Here is a 14,774-nt window from a genome sequence, read left to right as displayed (position 1 = left end):
ACTGATGTTCTTCTTGACTTTCTTTTGATGTGTCATTGGAGGTGGCCTGGGGAGAGAGGCAAAGGACAGAGGAAATGTATCCAGTCCAGTCTTTGTAGAACCAGCCTGACTTCTCCTTTATTTGGATGGTTGCAAGAAATGGATGATCTGAGTGCCTGGTGTTGTCAGGTTGTTGTACTCAATCTATAGGAACAGAAGCAGCAGAGTTTACTTCTGTCTCTCCATAGAGAAACCTCCAAGGCAAATATTTGTCTGGAGTCAGTAGCCCACAATGATTACTGGAGGTCTGGAGGAGGTCATTAAAATGCCTGATGTTTGCCCTGGTGGCACACACAAGATAAACCAGGCAGCATTCTTCCAGCTTGGCTGTGCGCTGACTTTTCATGTTTTTGTTAATAGTACAGAACAGGAACGTCTGCTTCGGCAGCCCGGCTGGATAAACAGCCTCTGCAGAGTAATAGAGAAAAATCAGCAGCATATACCATTGACTTAAGGAGACAGATTTAAACTTAGTAAATAAAAGGTTTCACTAAGGCTTATGAAAAGATATATTTCTGGAATGGATATGAAAACTCAAGTGAATTTCGTATTTAATTTTCCCCCACGGGGTAGTGAACTAAAACATTAGTTTTGGGCTAGTGGGTGAAAACCATCTCTCTAAGAAGGAAAAATGTTGACACTCTAAATTCTCCTCAAGTGGTATTAGGTATAGGATGATGTCATTTAATAACCTCAAACGTTATTTATTTCAAACATATTAAATGTGTCTACAACACCATCTTAGAATCGTAGCTTTGTGTAGCCCAATCTTTTATAGCAGTGGTTTTCAACCAGAGTGCAGTTTGTTCCCCTAGGGAACATTTGGTAATGTCTGGAGATGTTTTTAATAGTCACAGCTGGGAGGGTGTGGTGGGCAGAGACCAGGGATGCTGCTAGAATAGTCTACAATGCCCAGGAGAGCCCTCCTCTCTCTTCCCTTCCCAGCAAAGAAATATCAGGTACAAAACGCCACTAATACCAACGTTGGGAAAACCCTGCTTTATGGAATAGAGTTTTGTCTATTTGTTTGCTTTTTTTTTTTTTTTTTTTTTTTTTTAAGGTGCTGGGGATCAAACCCAAGGCCTCATGCATGCTAGGCCAGTACTCTGCCACCAGCTGTATCTGAAGTCTTAGAGTTATAGGAATGTACCTTCCCATTTTTTGTTTTATTTTATTTTATTTTTTTATTTGGGGATTGAACCCAGGGCCTTATGCTTGCAAGGCAAGCACTCTATCAGTTGAGCTCTATCCCAGCCCCCACATTCTTTTACAAACCTGCTTAACTGAGAGAAGATGGTGCCGCAGGCTATAAGCAGAAGCTTTGTTGGGGCCGCGGCTTACAGGATGAGCAGCTATTGCTAAGTGCAGCGGGTGGAGAAGCCACACTCCTCATTCTGCACAGTATTATCATTGACCCATGGAGCCCTCTGATTGTTTTCCCATTTATCCTCCTTTCCCTCACACCACTGGCAACAAGTTCATGGGTCAGATACAAATCTTTTATTGTGCCCCTTCTTCCTTCTTCTTCTTCCTTCTTCTTCCTTCTTCTTCCTTCTTCTCCCCCCTTCTCCTCCTCCTCTTCTTCTTCTTCTTCTTCTTCTTCCTCTTTTTTAAATAACTTTACTTGTTTATTTTTTTTTATTTGGTGCTGAGGATCAAACCCAGTGCCTCACCCATATTAGGCAAGCACACTACCTCTGAACCACAACCCCAGCCCTGATTTTGCATGTTCTTTAAAAAATTAAAATATATGTTATTGATAGTATTAGATAACATAATTCCAGTTGCATATGTTATCTCATTCAATTTCCTTTCCAGTTAGCCCTACGTTGCTAAAATAAATAATCTTGCTACAGAATCATCTATGCTCTTGCTTCCGATTGTTTCCTGGTACTCCTTGGGTTAGGTACCAGTTAGTATACTTTGTGATAAACCATCCCAAACCTTAGTGAGGGGCTGGGGAGATAGCTCAGTCGGTAGAGTGCTTGCCTTGTAAGCACAAAGCCCTGGGTTCGATCCCCAGCACCCAAAAAAAAAACCAAAAAAAAACCTTAGTGACTTAAAACAACAGTCAGTCACTTTTCACGAGTCTGTTGGGGTTGGTTCAGTGGTTTGGCTGATTTGTATCTGGTCTGCTGATGTTAGCTGGGGTCATATTCACCTGTGATCTGCTGGAGACTGGATGATTTAAGAGGGCCTGGTCACATTGTTATCATCATCTATAGGGCTAGTCTGAGCTGGGTCACGTGGTAGCAAGGTCTACTTGGAAATTGAACACAGTCATTTCTGCCATTTTCTGTTGGCTAAAACAAGGCACAAGTCCAACCTAGAGTCAGACCATGGGAAAATAGACTCTACCTCTTGATGGAAGGAATTGAATGGTTTCATTGCAAAGGATGTGGTTATAAGGAGGTTAATTGGGGCCACTGAGGCACTGGGGCTCAGATACTGTACCAGAGTGAAGACCATGGAGGCAGCCTCAAAAGCACAGTGTCTCTCTGACTTCAGTCCCTCTATTTCCTGTGACCCTTTCCCTAATTTCAAGGCAAGCCACAGAATCTAGAATTTCTCTTCCCCAAGGCAAGTCATAGAAACTGGAACCCTTTTTTCCCAAAGCAAGCCATAAAAGCCTAAAATTATTACTCTAATTTTCCCCTGCCTTTCTATCTCAGAGCTGGCCATAAAGAAATTCTCTAGGGCTGGGGCTGTGGCTCAGTGGCAGAGCACTTGCCTAGCATGTGTGAGGCACTGGATTTGATCCTCATCACCACATAAGATAAATAAAATAAGTGAGAAATAAATGTGTCTATCTGCAACTAAAAAAAATTTTTTAAAACCTGTCTTATGTGATAACTTATCAGAAGATCTTCATTTCACAAGGGGTCCTGCCCGACCTCAGGAGGAAGGAATGCAACACAGAAAGGCCGAGAAGAATCCGAACAGGCAGGCCTGGCTGGGCCTCCCTACTCAGTCTGTCAGCATTGGATCAGGCCCTGTTGGTCCAACCTTGTTTCTGCACAGCTGTTCTTTCTTCATTGAACTTATGCATAAGATGGATAGCTCACATTGGTCTTCAGTCTCCAATCTAAGGGTTCCCTTGTCATTTAAAAGTGATCCAGTGAAATTTTTAGACTTTCCTCTTGTAATCCAGTCTTTTGGTATGGGGGTGACCCTTTTCGATGGGTAGGAAAGGGATCACCCCCTTTTCAGCCCATGCAGGGGCATCTACCACTGTTACCCGTCCATTCTCCCCGTGACGGAAGCCTGCGTTACTTCCACCTCTTGGTGCTGTAGTGAACATCCTGTGGAGCTGTGGGAACTCTTGGGAGTAAGACTGCTGTGACGTGAGTCACACCTGTGAGTCACACCTGTGCTTAGTCTAAACACATCTGGATTCTCTGAGATGCCTGCTGCAGTTGGTGCTCCTCAAGGATTCCTGCTTTCCCCACTTCGGACAGCTCAGCGTTGTCCAAGTTTTCTCCTGTTGGCTGGTTTAATGTAGACATATCTTATTGTCGTGATTTCTTTTGCATTTCTCTGTAGTGGGTTGGGAAATCTCTTCATAATCTTTTTTTTTTTTTTTTTTGGCGGTGCTGGGGATTGAACCCAGGGCCTTGTGCTTGCGAGGCAAACACTCTACCAACTGAACTATATCACCAGCCCTTTTTCGTAATCTTGTTCCTGGGCAAAAAACATTGAAGAGGAAGCAGCAGGGGGCAAATAGTTATATCTGGAATGGCTGCAGAAACTCCGGGGGAGGAGGCTGAAGCGAGACTTCCTTGTGGAGAACTTGGGACTTGTTGCTGAGGACAGTGGGCAATTTTGGTTTTTAGGTTGCGTTAATGCATTTAGAGGGACTCTCTTGGCAACCGTGTGGAGGACTAGAAGGGACACGCGCTACGTTAGGTCTTGATGTGCCTCACTGGAAGCTAATTTAGGCCAACAAGGAAAGAGGAGCCTGAATTAAGGTCATAGATGTAAGGTCATAGTCCACAAGTGACAGAGGCAAGAGACAGGAAGCAAACCTTGGATTGGCAAAGCTTTCTTTTATTCTGCAGCAAAGTCCATCAATCAGGCATGGGAGGGACCATATTCTGGGCATGGAGATAGCCCCCCAGGTTACAGAAGGAGTCTGGGTTTTATAGTTTCATTGGAGACCACGGATGTGCAGTTTGGACAGTCAGGGACCTAGTCATGCAGATTAAAATTATTTTAAAAAATCTTTTTAGATGTTGATAGATGTTTATTTTATTCATTGTTTACATGTGGTGCTGTGGTGTTTATTTATTCATTTATTTACAGGTCGTGCTGAGAATCGAACCCAGTGCCTCACACATGCTAGGCAAGCACTCTACCACTGAGCCACAACCCCAGCCCACAGGTTAAAATTTTAACTCAGGAAGGTAGTTGTAACAAATTTGAAACTCCTTGTCACTGGGAAAAGCTCCCCACTTGGTGTTCACTGCTTATCTTTCTTCCTCTGGGACCCATTGTTTCCTAGAGCTTCACTATTTGCTTTTCTCCTTCCAGGACTCATCTGCAATGCAGAAGGGTAAGAGTCCAGGGCCCAGCATTTCAGTATTTGCCTCCTTCCTTCAAGATCCACTTGGGTTGGGAAGGGACAGATGTTTGCTTTTGGTGGAGATGCTGGGGATGAACCTAGGATGGGATGAAAGTTTGCTTTTCCCCTCGGGGCCCATGGTTACTGGGAGAGGTTTAATGTTTGGCTAATTTCCCTTCCTTCTCCCGAGCCACACTTCCCTCCGTGTTTCTTGGGGAGCTGTCTTGTAGGAATCTTATTTTATTCCATAACCCTTCAGTAGAAATGGAGAGAACAGGTAGAATGGGCCTGAACTGGTGGCTGATTGGATGAGGGAAGTGAGAACAAGCTGGGCTCTAGGGTGACTTGGTGGTTTCTGTCTTGGGTGGTGGAGAGGTGGTATTGGCATGAGTTGTTGGGGAACGTTGAGGGGAGAGCAGATCCTGAGGAAGAGGAGTTTTTAGGGTGGTGATGAGTTAAGGAGCCCGTGGCGTGGCAGGATAGAGATGCCCAACCAGCACAGCTGCCTGTGTGGATGTGCAGCTCCAGAAGAAGTTAAGGTCATAGATGAGGTCGTGGGCATGGCCCAAGGCAGGAGGTGACCGCTAGGGATGGGTTTGTCTAGAGTGATGGTTCTCCAGCGCTGGCTGCTTCAGAATCACTTGGAAGGTGGTTAAATCCTGAATGGTCAGGACCCACTGGAGTTTCTGATTCAGGAGGTCTGGAGTGGAGCCAGGGAATTTGCATTTCTTTTTTTCTTTTCTCTTCTTCTTCTTTTTTTTTTTTTTTTAGAATATACATTCTTTGTTACTTTGCTTTGATATCTGGGAATTTGCATTTCAAACAAGTTCCCAGTGAGGTTGGTGTTGCTGGTCTGGGACCACGTGTTGAGAAGCAGTCTAGGGGAGAAGGCCCTGGAGGACCATGTTCAAGGAATGGGCAAAGGCAACGAGTCAGCAAAGGCATGTGAAAGAATTTGGGTTCTTTAATGTTTTTTTCTTCATTTTGTTTTTGTTTTTCGTGATACTGGGAATTGAACCCAGGGCCTCACACATGCCAAGCATGTGCTCTACCACTGATCTACATTCCCAGTCCCAGACAGGGTTCTTAAAAAACAAGAGAATAGTGTTTTTTGTCTTTTTGTTGTTGTTGATTTTGGGAAAAGATAATGACCTATCTTTTTTTTAATTTTTTTTTTATTTTTACAGACTGCATTTTGATTCATTGTACACAAATGGGGTACATCTTTTCATTTCTATGGTTGTGCATGATATAGATTCATATCATTCATGTAATCATACATGTACATATAATAATGTCTCATTCCACCATTTTTCATACCATGCCTCCCTCTCATTTCCCTCTACATAATCTAAAGTTCTTCCATTCTCCTCTCACCCCCTGACCCCCATTCTATATCATTATCCATTTATCAGGGAAAACATTTGGCCTTTGGTTTTTTGGGATTGGCTTATTTCACTTAGCATGATATTCTCCAATTCCATCCATTTATCTACACATGCCATAATATTACTCTTTATGGCTGAATAATATTCCATTGTGTATATATACCACAGTTCCTTTATCCATTCATCTGTTAAGGGCATCTAGGTTGGTTCCACAATCTAGCAATTGTGAATTGAGCTGCTATAAACAGAGAATAGTGTTTTAGGAAGGGGTTGAGATGCTAAGGTAGGAGCTTCCTTTTAGAAGCTCAGCTCACAAGGGAAGGAGAGAACTGGGGATGTAGCTCAAGGGTACAGTACATAAGGTCTTGGGTTCCATCCCCAGAACTGAGAGAGAGAAAGAAAACAGAAGAGGTCACAGGGTGACACGGATGTTTTCCTAGCCCTTTAAATGCTGAGAGTCGCACCTCCTTCAGACCCTCCCTCTCTGCTTGTCTCTAACTCAGCGTGGGTAGGAGGAGACTTGCCGTGGGTAGGAGGAGACTTGCCGTGGGTAGGAGGAGACTTGCCGTGGGTAGGAGGAGACTTGCTGACTACTTGGCCTTGCTTTCTGCAGCATCGGGAAACACAGAGGCAGATTCACATCTATGATGTTAGAGACACTGGTGATATATTGTGAAGAACAAGAAAATCAAGCTCTAGAGCAATATATTGAGTTTTCAATACAGGGAAAAACAAGTGTAGAAATTCCCCCTCCCTAACCCCGTGCATATGCTTCAAAGAAAAAAGAAAACAGGTTTTTGCAAAAGAGCTCTTTAGCACACAGCTAGGCAGTTCCACCCCTCAGGTTCTTCTCCAGAATCTTAGAAATTCACTGGAGCTGTAGAATGGGCGCTGGAGGAGAAAGGGCCATAGTGTCAGGAGCTCTGGGTGCATCTTTGTTCCTGACCTCACGTTACTCAACTTCTCTGTGCCTAAGTTTTCCCATCTATGAAATGGGGCCAGTGTGGTTCCTACCTTAGCATCATGATGAGAATTAAACCAGAATACTTGGAGCCAAGAATGTAGTCGTGCTCAAAATAGATGTAACCTGCTACTGATGTCTTTCAACATAGGTTAATAGACACCATGGAGCTTAGTGAATTTTAACATCCATTAGATCCTGTGGAATAACCTTTCATGAAAATAAGTGGACAGCACCTCTAGGAATCTAAGATTCAAAACTCTTTCACAGTTTGTGTTTGCAACAGCCCCACCAACTGGAGGTGCTCCTTCTTGCACCTGCTCCCTGCTGGAAGGACGTCCTGAGGCTGTGTATGAACCGTGGCTAGAGGTGACTGGCACCCATCTGCAGCAGCCACCACCACCTTGGAGTTGATGGCATTCCGAGGTTAAGAAAATTCAGAGGTTTGGGAGGCTAATGAATGCTTTCTAGGTAGTCCTGCAGATGACTGGGTCTTTTCACACATACACCTATGTGCTGAATTGCCCCTCTCCAGACCAACCCCCTCGTCCCACTCACACCTGGTTCACAGAACTGGCAGGTGGTAGAAAGCATAGCCTGAACCTTCCTAGACGTCTAGTACTGTTGCAAGACTCCCTTACATGGATTTGAACTCAGAGGGCTCAATGTCTTTTTGCCCTGACGCTGTATTCATGTGCCCACAAAGGGCTCCAGACTTAGAACATCTGGGCATTTCATTTTTCCAGTCTAGCAAGAGCCTGGCCACTTTCAGTCACTATTCTAACTGAGCCTTTGGGGTCTCAGGAAGCTCAGAGTGGATATTCAAACCCTGCACCAGCATTGCCTACATTTTCTAGGGTTTGTGATTTCCCAGGTCAAACCAGGAACGGGGCACACAGCCATGAGCTTTGAAATGTGGGCTCTTTGAGTTTGTGATTAGAGGTTTATGTCCACACCCCCAGGCCTCCGATGATTGTGGGGTCACCTGGACCTTTCTGGATCACCTCTACTTCCTACAGGGTCATTTGAGACTGTCACAGCCAGTCTTTATTTTCCTAGCTCAGTCTTTGGATGAGTTATAAAGGAAGTGAATTAAGGACATGGCAAAATTAGACTAAGAGAAAACAGGATATTTGTCCACTCTGATTTTCTCCATTTCAAATTGCATGTGAAAAGGAGTGATAGAGTTATGGATGACTTTTTTAAATGGTTGTGGGGTTTTTCAATCAGCCTAGTTTCTCAAAGCTTCCGTGTGGCTCTGAAGTGAGGTGTTTAAAGGAAGGTCTCATCCTTCCCTCTGCCATTGTGGTGGTAGAGGCAAGGGACTTGCTGGCCCTGTCAGGCTGCAGCTTGAATTTACAGTCCACCCATGTTTGTGCTCCAAGGAAAACTGTATCTGAGCTGCAGACATGCTGTCTGGAGGTGCTTTAGAAATCTCCCATCCAGAAAATGACATAGGGTGGCTTGGCCTCGCCGATGAGGGGCGTGAAGAGAAGAAATGAGTTCCGAGAAAACAGACTGGACTTAAAAGCCGCCTTTCACCACTCTCTTCTGGGATTGCTTTCCTGCAGTCACGCTGCTACGGGCAACACTGCAAGTGTGCATTCGGTGTCCTGGGAACTTGAGAGTCACCCTGCCAGGGTTGTACTTACTGTCAGCTGTGAGCACAGACCCTCGTGAGTGGAGCCAAGCATGCCCCTGAGCACCCAAAACAAAGTATCTGGGCACAGTGGTTCATGCCTGTAATCCCAGCAATGTGGGAGGCTGAGGCAGGAGGATTGCATGTTCAAGGCCAGCCTCTTCAACTGACTGAGACTCTGTCTCAAAATAAAAAAACAAAAAGGTTTGGGAATGTAGTACTCCTGGGTTCGGTTCCCAACACTGTTAAAAAAAGAACAACAACAACAAAAAAAAACCAAAGGTAGGACATATTCTGACTTACTTAGACTGTTTTATGTTCTTTTTTTTCAAATGCATTCTTAATTTTTTAAAATATTTTTTTTAGTTGTCAATCTACCTTTATTTTATTTATATGCAGTGCTGAGAATCGAACCCAGTGTCTCACTCATGTTAGGCAAGCACTCTATCACTGAGCTATAATCCCAGTCCCTGTTTTACATTCTTAAGTTAGACAAAAATAAGGAAAGAAAGTTGGGGGACAAATGTAGAAATTTAGAAATAGAACTGGGGGTGTATGTCAGTGGTAGAGTGCTTGTCTAGCATGCATGAGGTTCTGGGTTTGATCCCTAGCCCTGCTAAATAAATACATAAATACATACATACATACATACATAAATAAAATACTAATTAGAAATATAGAAAATCATGGGAAAAATATAAAAATACCTATGCTAATATAACTACTGTTTTCTTGCTTTTCCTTCTGGATGTGTATAGCATATATGTTTAATATTTTGACCATCAACAAAGATTATGATAAAGAAAATGTAAACAGTTGGGCCTGTCTATCAACAGGTAAGTGAATAAACCTTTGTGGCATAGCCATACGTGGGAATCCTGCCCAGCAATTTAAATCACTGATACGCATCACCACACAGGGTTTCAGATGTTATATCCCAGTTGTGTCAGGGACTTGGGGTGGGTTGCTGATAGGGAGACATGTCATTCATTAGGAAGCTTACCCGAGATCAGTGACTGCTTTAGAGTTCAGTGGCCACAGGCTCAAGGTGATTTGCTGAGCAGCACCTCCTCTCCCTATGGCATTTTGCCCAGTGACAGCCGTCTGGATGGGTGACACCTATCCTTTCCTCAGTGCCCCCAGTCCCTGCCCAGCCCCACTCAAGAGGGGTTTCATATGCCAGGCTACAGAAGCAGAGACATCATCAGCACCGACTTGCTTGTCTGAGCAGCTTCCCAAAGAGCAACTGTCCTGGTTGACTTTCTACAGTTGACACTAACTTGCCCCCGTTCCTAGTGTGCACAGGAGAAAGCCAGTGTCCTCCTAGATAGTAGGTATCTGGACTTTCTCACCTAGGCTTGTTCCCTTAACTAGGTTTCTTGGGATCAGAAAGGGTGCATTCAGGGACAATATTGAATAGGAAAAGCCAGACATAAAAGTATTTACTGTGTTCAGGGTCTGCTACATTTTTTTTTTTTTTTTGTATTACCTGCAAACTAAGAGTGACTCGTACATTTTTCAGTGATTGGAGAAAATTGAAATAAAAATACTGTCTTGCAGCCAGGCATAGTGGTGCATGTCTGGAATACCAGCGACTCGGGAGGCTGAGGCAGCAGCATTGAAAGTTCCAGGCTAGCCTCAGCAATTCAGTAAGACCCTCAGCACTTAGGGAGAGACCCTGTCTCAAAATAAAAAATAAAAAGGGCTGGGAATGTAGCTCAGTTAGGTAAAGCACCCCTGGGTTCAATCCCCAGCACCAAACACACACACACACACACACCCTGAACTGTTTCACAATATGAAAAACATTACCTGGAATTCAGAACACAGTGTCACCAAATAGAGTTGTATTGGAACACAGCCATTCATTTGTTAACTGTCTGGTGGCCTTTGTGCTTTCTTGGGCAGGGTGGAAGACTTGTGACAGATACTGTGAGTCCTGCAAAGCCTAAAATATTTACTCTCTGGCCTTTGCAGAGGAAGCATGCTGCCCCCTGGACTGTATGATTCTCTTCATATGAAAATACTGGCTAATCCATAGTGATAGAAAACAGAGGGTTGGTTGCCTGGCGGTGGTGGGGGTTGGGTGAGGTGGAGGGTTTAATTGTGAAAGGGCACAGAGGGCACCTTTGGACCATTTTGAGGTATGCTGAAATGTTTTGTATTTTGATTGGGGTTACATGACTGTATATACATCTGTCAAAACTTATGAAACTTCACTTTAAGTGAATGCAATTTATTCTATGTAACTCCTATTTTGTGGAAGTTGGAGGGACAAAAATCAAGTTCAGATTCCCACCCCCCCCAACCCCATGGTGATTCAGGTATTCTAAATTTTGGGTTCCTGTCTCTTTAACCAGATATGTGAATGTTTTCCCAATTGCGATGTTAAAGCCTATCACTTTGAAGCCATTTTCAACACAGTCCTCCTCTAGTGTCCATTCCTGGGTCGGTTCTGGTTGAAGGAAGCTTGTTACCTTGGTCAGGGTGATACCATCAAAATCTGCTTCTAAATCTGCAGTTGTCCCTCATGGTGCTCGAGGGCTGTACCTCGGTCTTGCTTTAAGGTTGAAGAAGAGCCTGTGAGCACAGATTCTCGGCTCCTTCGCCCCTCAGAGCGGTCTCAGAACTTCCGGCTCAGTGTCCAGTCGCCTTGGCCATGTTGACGGCTCTCTGGTCTAGCTCTCTCCTGGACATCCTCATGGCCACACCACGGAACATCACCTCTTGCCATCAGCAGCTTGGCTAACCTAGACCTCACCTTCCCCAGGTGGTTCTTTGTGCCCGCCTCAGCTAGGGTTCCCACCCTCACTTCAAGACCCCTCGAGAGCTGCCATTCCACACCACTCCTGGTTTGCTCACTCATGGCTGCATCCTCCTGCACTGCAGCGTGGCTTCCCTGTGCGTACAGCGCTTACCTGTGCTGCAGAATGGTGAGGCGACAGTGATTTTACAAGGAGAGCTGCCTCCTGGCACGGTAAGGACCAGGTGTGCCCGGTACCACTGATTCTGCCTTGAGCATCCTCCACAAGCTCTTCCTGCCTCCATCTGCATCTGCCTTTAGGGCCAAAAGCGTTTCGTTCTTTGGGTGACTGTCACTTTCCACGTAAAAGGCCTACCTCTTAGGAGGGCGATGCATTTAACACCCTTACTACAGTGCTATTTTCTCAGGTTTTCCATGGTTTGAGTGTGTTGGGATCCCATCGATATTGTAACAGATCACAACAGTCATAGTGGCTTTAGACCAATACAAATTTATCCTCTTACCGTCCTGGAGGTCAGAAGTCCAAGATCAGTCTAACTGCTCAGAAGTCAGTGGGACTGTGTTCCTAGTGGCTGTAGGGATTGGTTCCCTGACCTTTTATAGTGCTTTCCTTGGCTTGAGGCAGCTTCTCCATCTTTAAATCTTCAGATCTTGCTCTGATTCTCTTGTCTTCATGTCTTACTTTTATAAATGATCAGCCCATAATCCATGATAGTTTCTCCATCTACATTTTTTTATTTTTTTATTTTTAATTTTAATTTTAATTTTTTTTTTTGGTACTGGGGATTGAACCCAGGGATACTCACCACTGAGCTACATACCCAACCCTTTTTATTTTATGTTTTGAGAAAGGGTCTCGATAAGTTGCGTAGGGCCTCACTTAGTTGCTGAGACTGACTTTGAACTCGCAATCCTTCTGCCTCAGTCTCCCAAGCAGCTGGGATTACAGGTGTGTACCACCGTACCCAGCTCCATCTGTAGATCTTTAACTTAATCACACCTTTGGTTGTGTAAGATACTACACCTTTGGTTGTGTAAAGTACTTAGCATAGTTCTGGAGATTGAGATGTAGACATCTTTGGGGGGGCCGTTATTATACCTACTATAATGAGTTACCCCTTCTTTCACTTTTACCCTCCTCACCTGATCTTTCAAAGAAGTGGTTCCAAACTACTGTGCATCAGTCACCCGTAAATTGTTAAATATACTTTCCTGAGCAGCACCTGCCCCACCCAGTCTGGAACCAATAGTTCTTGGATGGGGCCCAGCCATCTGTACTTTAAACAAATTTTCCCAGAGATTTGGATGCTGTTACCTGAAGCATCACACTTGAAAAGGAAGGTGGCTCCGTCTCAGAGGGACTGCCCAAGCTGGATCCTACAAGAGCCTGCAGGATTCACTTTTAATCTTAGGGGCCGGTACACAGCTGAGTAGAAGCCATACCCCACATTGGTCTCATTAATTCCTTGTTCTGCATCAGTTAGAGGCAGTGTAAGTTGAGAAAAAGACAACTGTGCTCTCCCGTGGTTATGCTGGGACGAGAGCAAACACTATCAGGGCTGCTGGCACCCCATGAGCTGGGTGAGTGTTGGGGAGCTCTTGCCCAGGGCCACTCTGAGGAAGTTAAGGGATCATGTTCTGGAGGAGGCAGCCCTTCAGGGATGTGGGGGAGTGAAGATGTCCTGCCAGAGAGGGTGGCTAGGCAGGAAACCAGAGATGTTCCATTATGTCTGCTTTTTTACTTTCCATTATAGATGAGGAGGAAGAATTTTCTAGAGGAGGCTGGAGGGGAGGGTCCAATTGAGACATCAGCCTTTTACACAGATCTTGAATTGTGTTTTAGGGAACATATGTAAAAACTTTAGTACTGAAAATTCCCGTTACAGCTGCCCATTTCCCGGCTGTACTTTCTGGTACTCGGGTGCCACAGTGAGCCTTGGGTCATTCATTCATTTGGTGAACTAAGCCCTGTGGGAAAAATAAAGGTAACTAAGCCACAGTCCCTGTTCTCAAAGACTTTGCAATTCAAGGAAGAAGACATGGGGACTCTGAATCACACAGCAGGGCTGGTGTGAAACAAATACTGGAAGAGAGACTGTGGTCTAGAGAGGCTTCTGTGGTGGGGTGCCGAGATGCTATGATAAAGGGAAAGGGGTTCCGTGGCAGAGTGAGTTTGGGAAAAGTGTGTTAAACCAGGTTAATTTCATTACCACGTAGCTTTTCAGAGGCTGTAACATGCCACATGTCCAAGAGATGGCTAGGGTCTAGCCTTTCCCAAACTAATTGGGTCGTCCCATCTTTTTTTTCCCAAGGTTCCTAAGAACATGCTTTGAAAAAGGTGACTTATGAAGCAGGTGACATATTTTTTTGGTGGCTTGTGGGATTCGAGACTAATTCCTAAACTATTTGAAGTTGACAGTTTTAATCCTTTTAAGAAAACCAAATGCCTCTCATTCTTATTCTAATTGGCTTTTTTTTTTTATGAATGAGATCTATTTTGAGAAACTCTTAACTTTCCTTGAAATAACTAAACATCCTCAAGGAAGTTACAGAAAGAAAATTACCAAAATCTAAAATTACATTTAGTGCTTTCTATGATTTTACATTTTACCTGCTTGGGTCCATCTACTGGCTGAACAGATTTGATAAAGTTTTTTTTTTAATTCCTCTGAGATTACCTCAGACTTTTCCAGATGCCCCGTGTTTACACATTGTGTCCTGCATCTTGACAGATGGGCAACTTTTTCAGAGCAGCTTAGAAGAAGGTTGACAGAAGGCATGACAAGAATGTGACCTTTATTGTTGAAAGGTTTGTGGCTAAATGCGTTGGGCCTTATGGAGATGTTGAATCAATTGTCAGCTCTACACCACCTGAATATGAAGTGGAAGCTGAATCTAAGGGCGCCTGCTTGCTTATTTTTTGAATAGTTCTTTGCTAAGACAGCAGCAATTTCAATGGATACTCAAGAGTTATTCAAGGGGGATGATGTTGGGGGATGAGGTGGGAAGGCAAATTGAATGACTTGAGTTGAAAGCTACATTTTTAGAAATCATTTGTTACATGGTAGAACCCCTCTTGGCCTAAGTTTTAATTCTTTTATTCCAAGTCATAGACTGTAAGAACTGTGGTGTGTGTGTGTGTGTGTGTGTGTGTGTGTGTATGTGTGTGTGTGAGAGAGAGAGAGAGAGAGAGAGAGAGAGAGAGAGAGAGAGAGAGAGAGAGAGAGAAACATTTTCCATTTATAAATATCTCAGGTTTTAACATTTGGATCAAACTCCTGACCATGAGTCCAGATTTGAAAGTCTTTTTACCAATGTGGTAGGTAATTTCTTAAGGTAGGAAGATGCTTTGTGTTTAATTTATTCCTAAAAATGTAGGGCAAGCCAATGTTTAGAAATTGAGCACCAGATTTGCACGTTAA

The 14,774-nt window shown here is 44.1% G+C and overlaps 1 protein-coding gene and 1 non-coding gene across 2 annotated transcripts in view; one reads left to right on the top strand and one right to left on the bottom strand.

Annotated features, from left to right (window-relative positions):
* Nucleotides 1–14,774, top strand: part of Cmtm8 (CKLF like MARVEL transmembrane domain containing 8) — a 101,869-nt gene that overhangs the window by 44,489 nt on the left and 42,606 nt on the right. The gene's annotated exons all lie outside the window — the stretch shown is intronic.
* Trnaa-cgc (transfer RNA alanine (anticodon CGC)) lies at nucleotides 3,625–3,697 on the bottom strand. The gene has a single exon. It is a non-coding gene; the product is annotated as a tRNA-Ala (tRNA).

Source organism: Sciurus carolinensis, chromosome 17 (genome assembly GCF_902686445.1).
Source record: "Sciurus carolinensis chromosome 17, mSciCar1.2, whole genome shotgun sequence".
Lineage (NCBI taxonomy): Eukaryota > Metazoa > Chordata > Mammalia > Rodentia > Sciuridae > Sciurus > Sciurus carolinensis.
The sequence above is the reverse complement of the archived record's forward strand: the minus strand, read 5'-3'. Positions and strand labels throughout refer to the sequence as shown.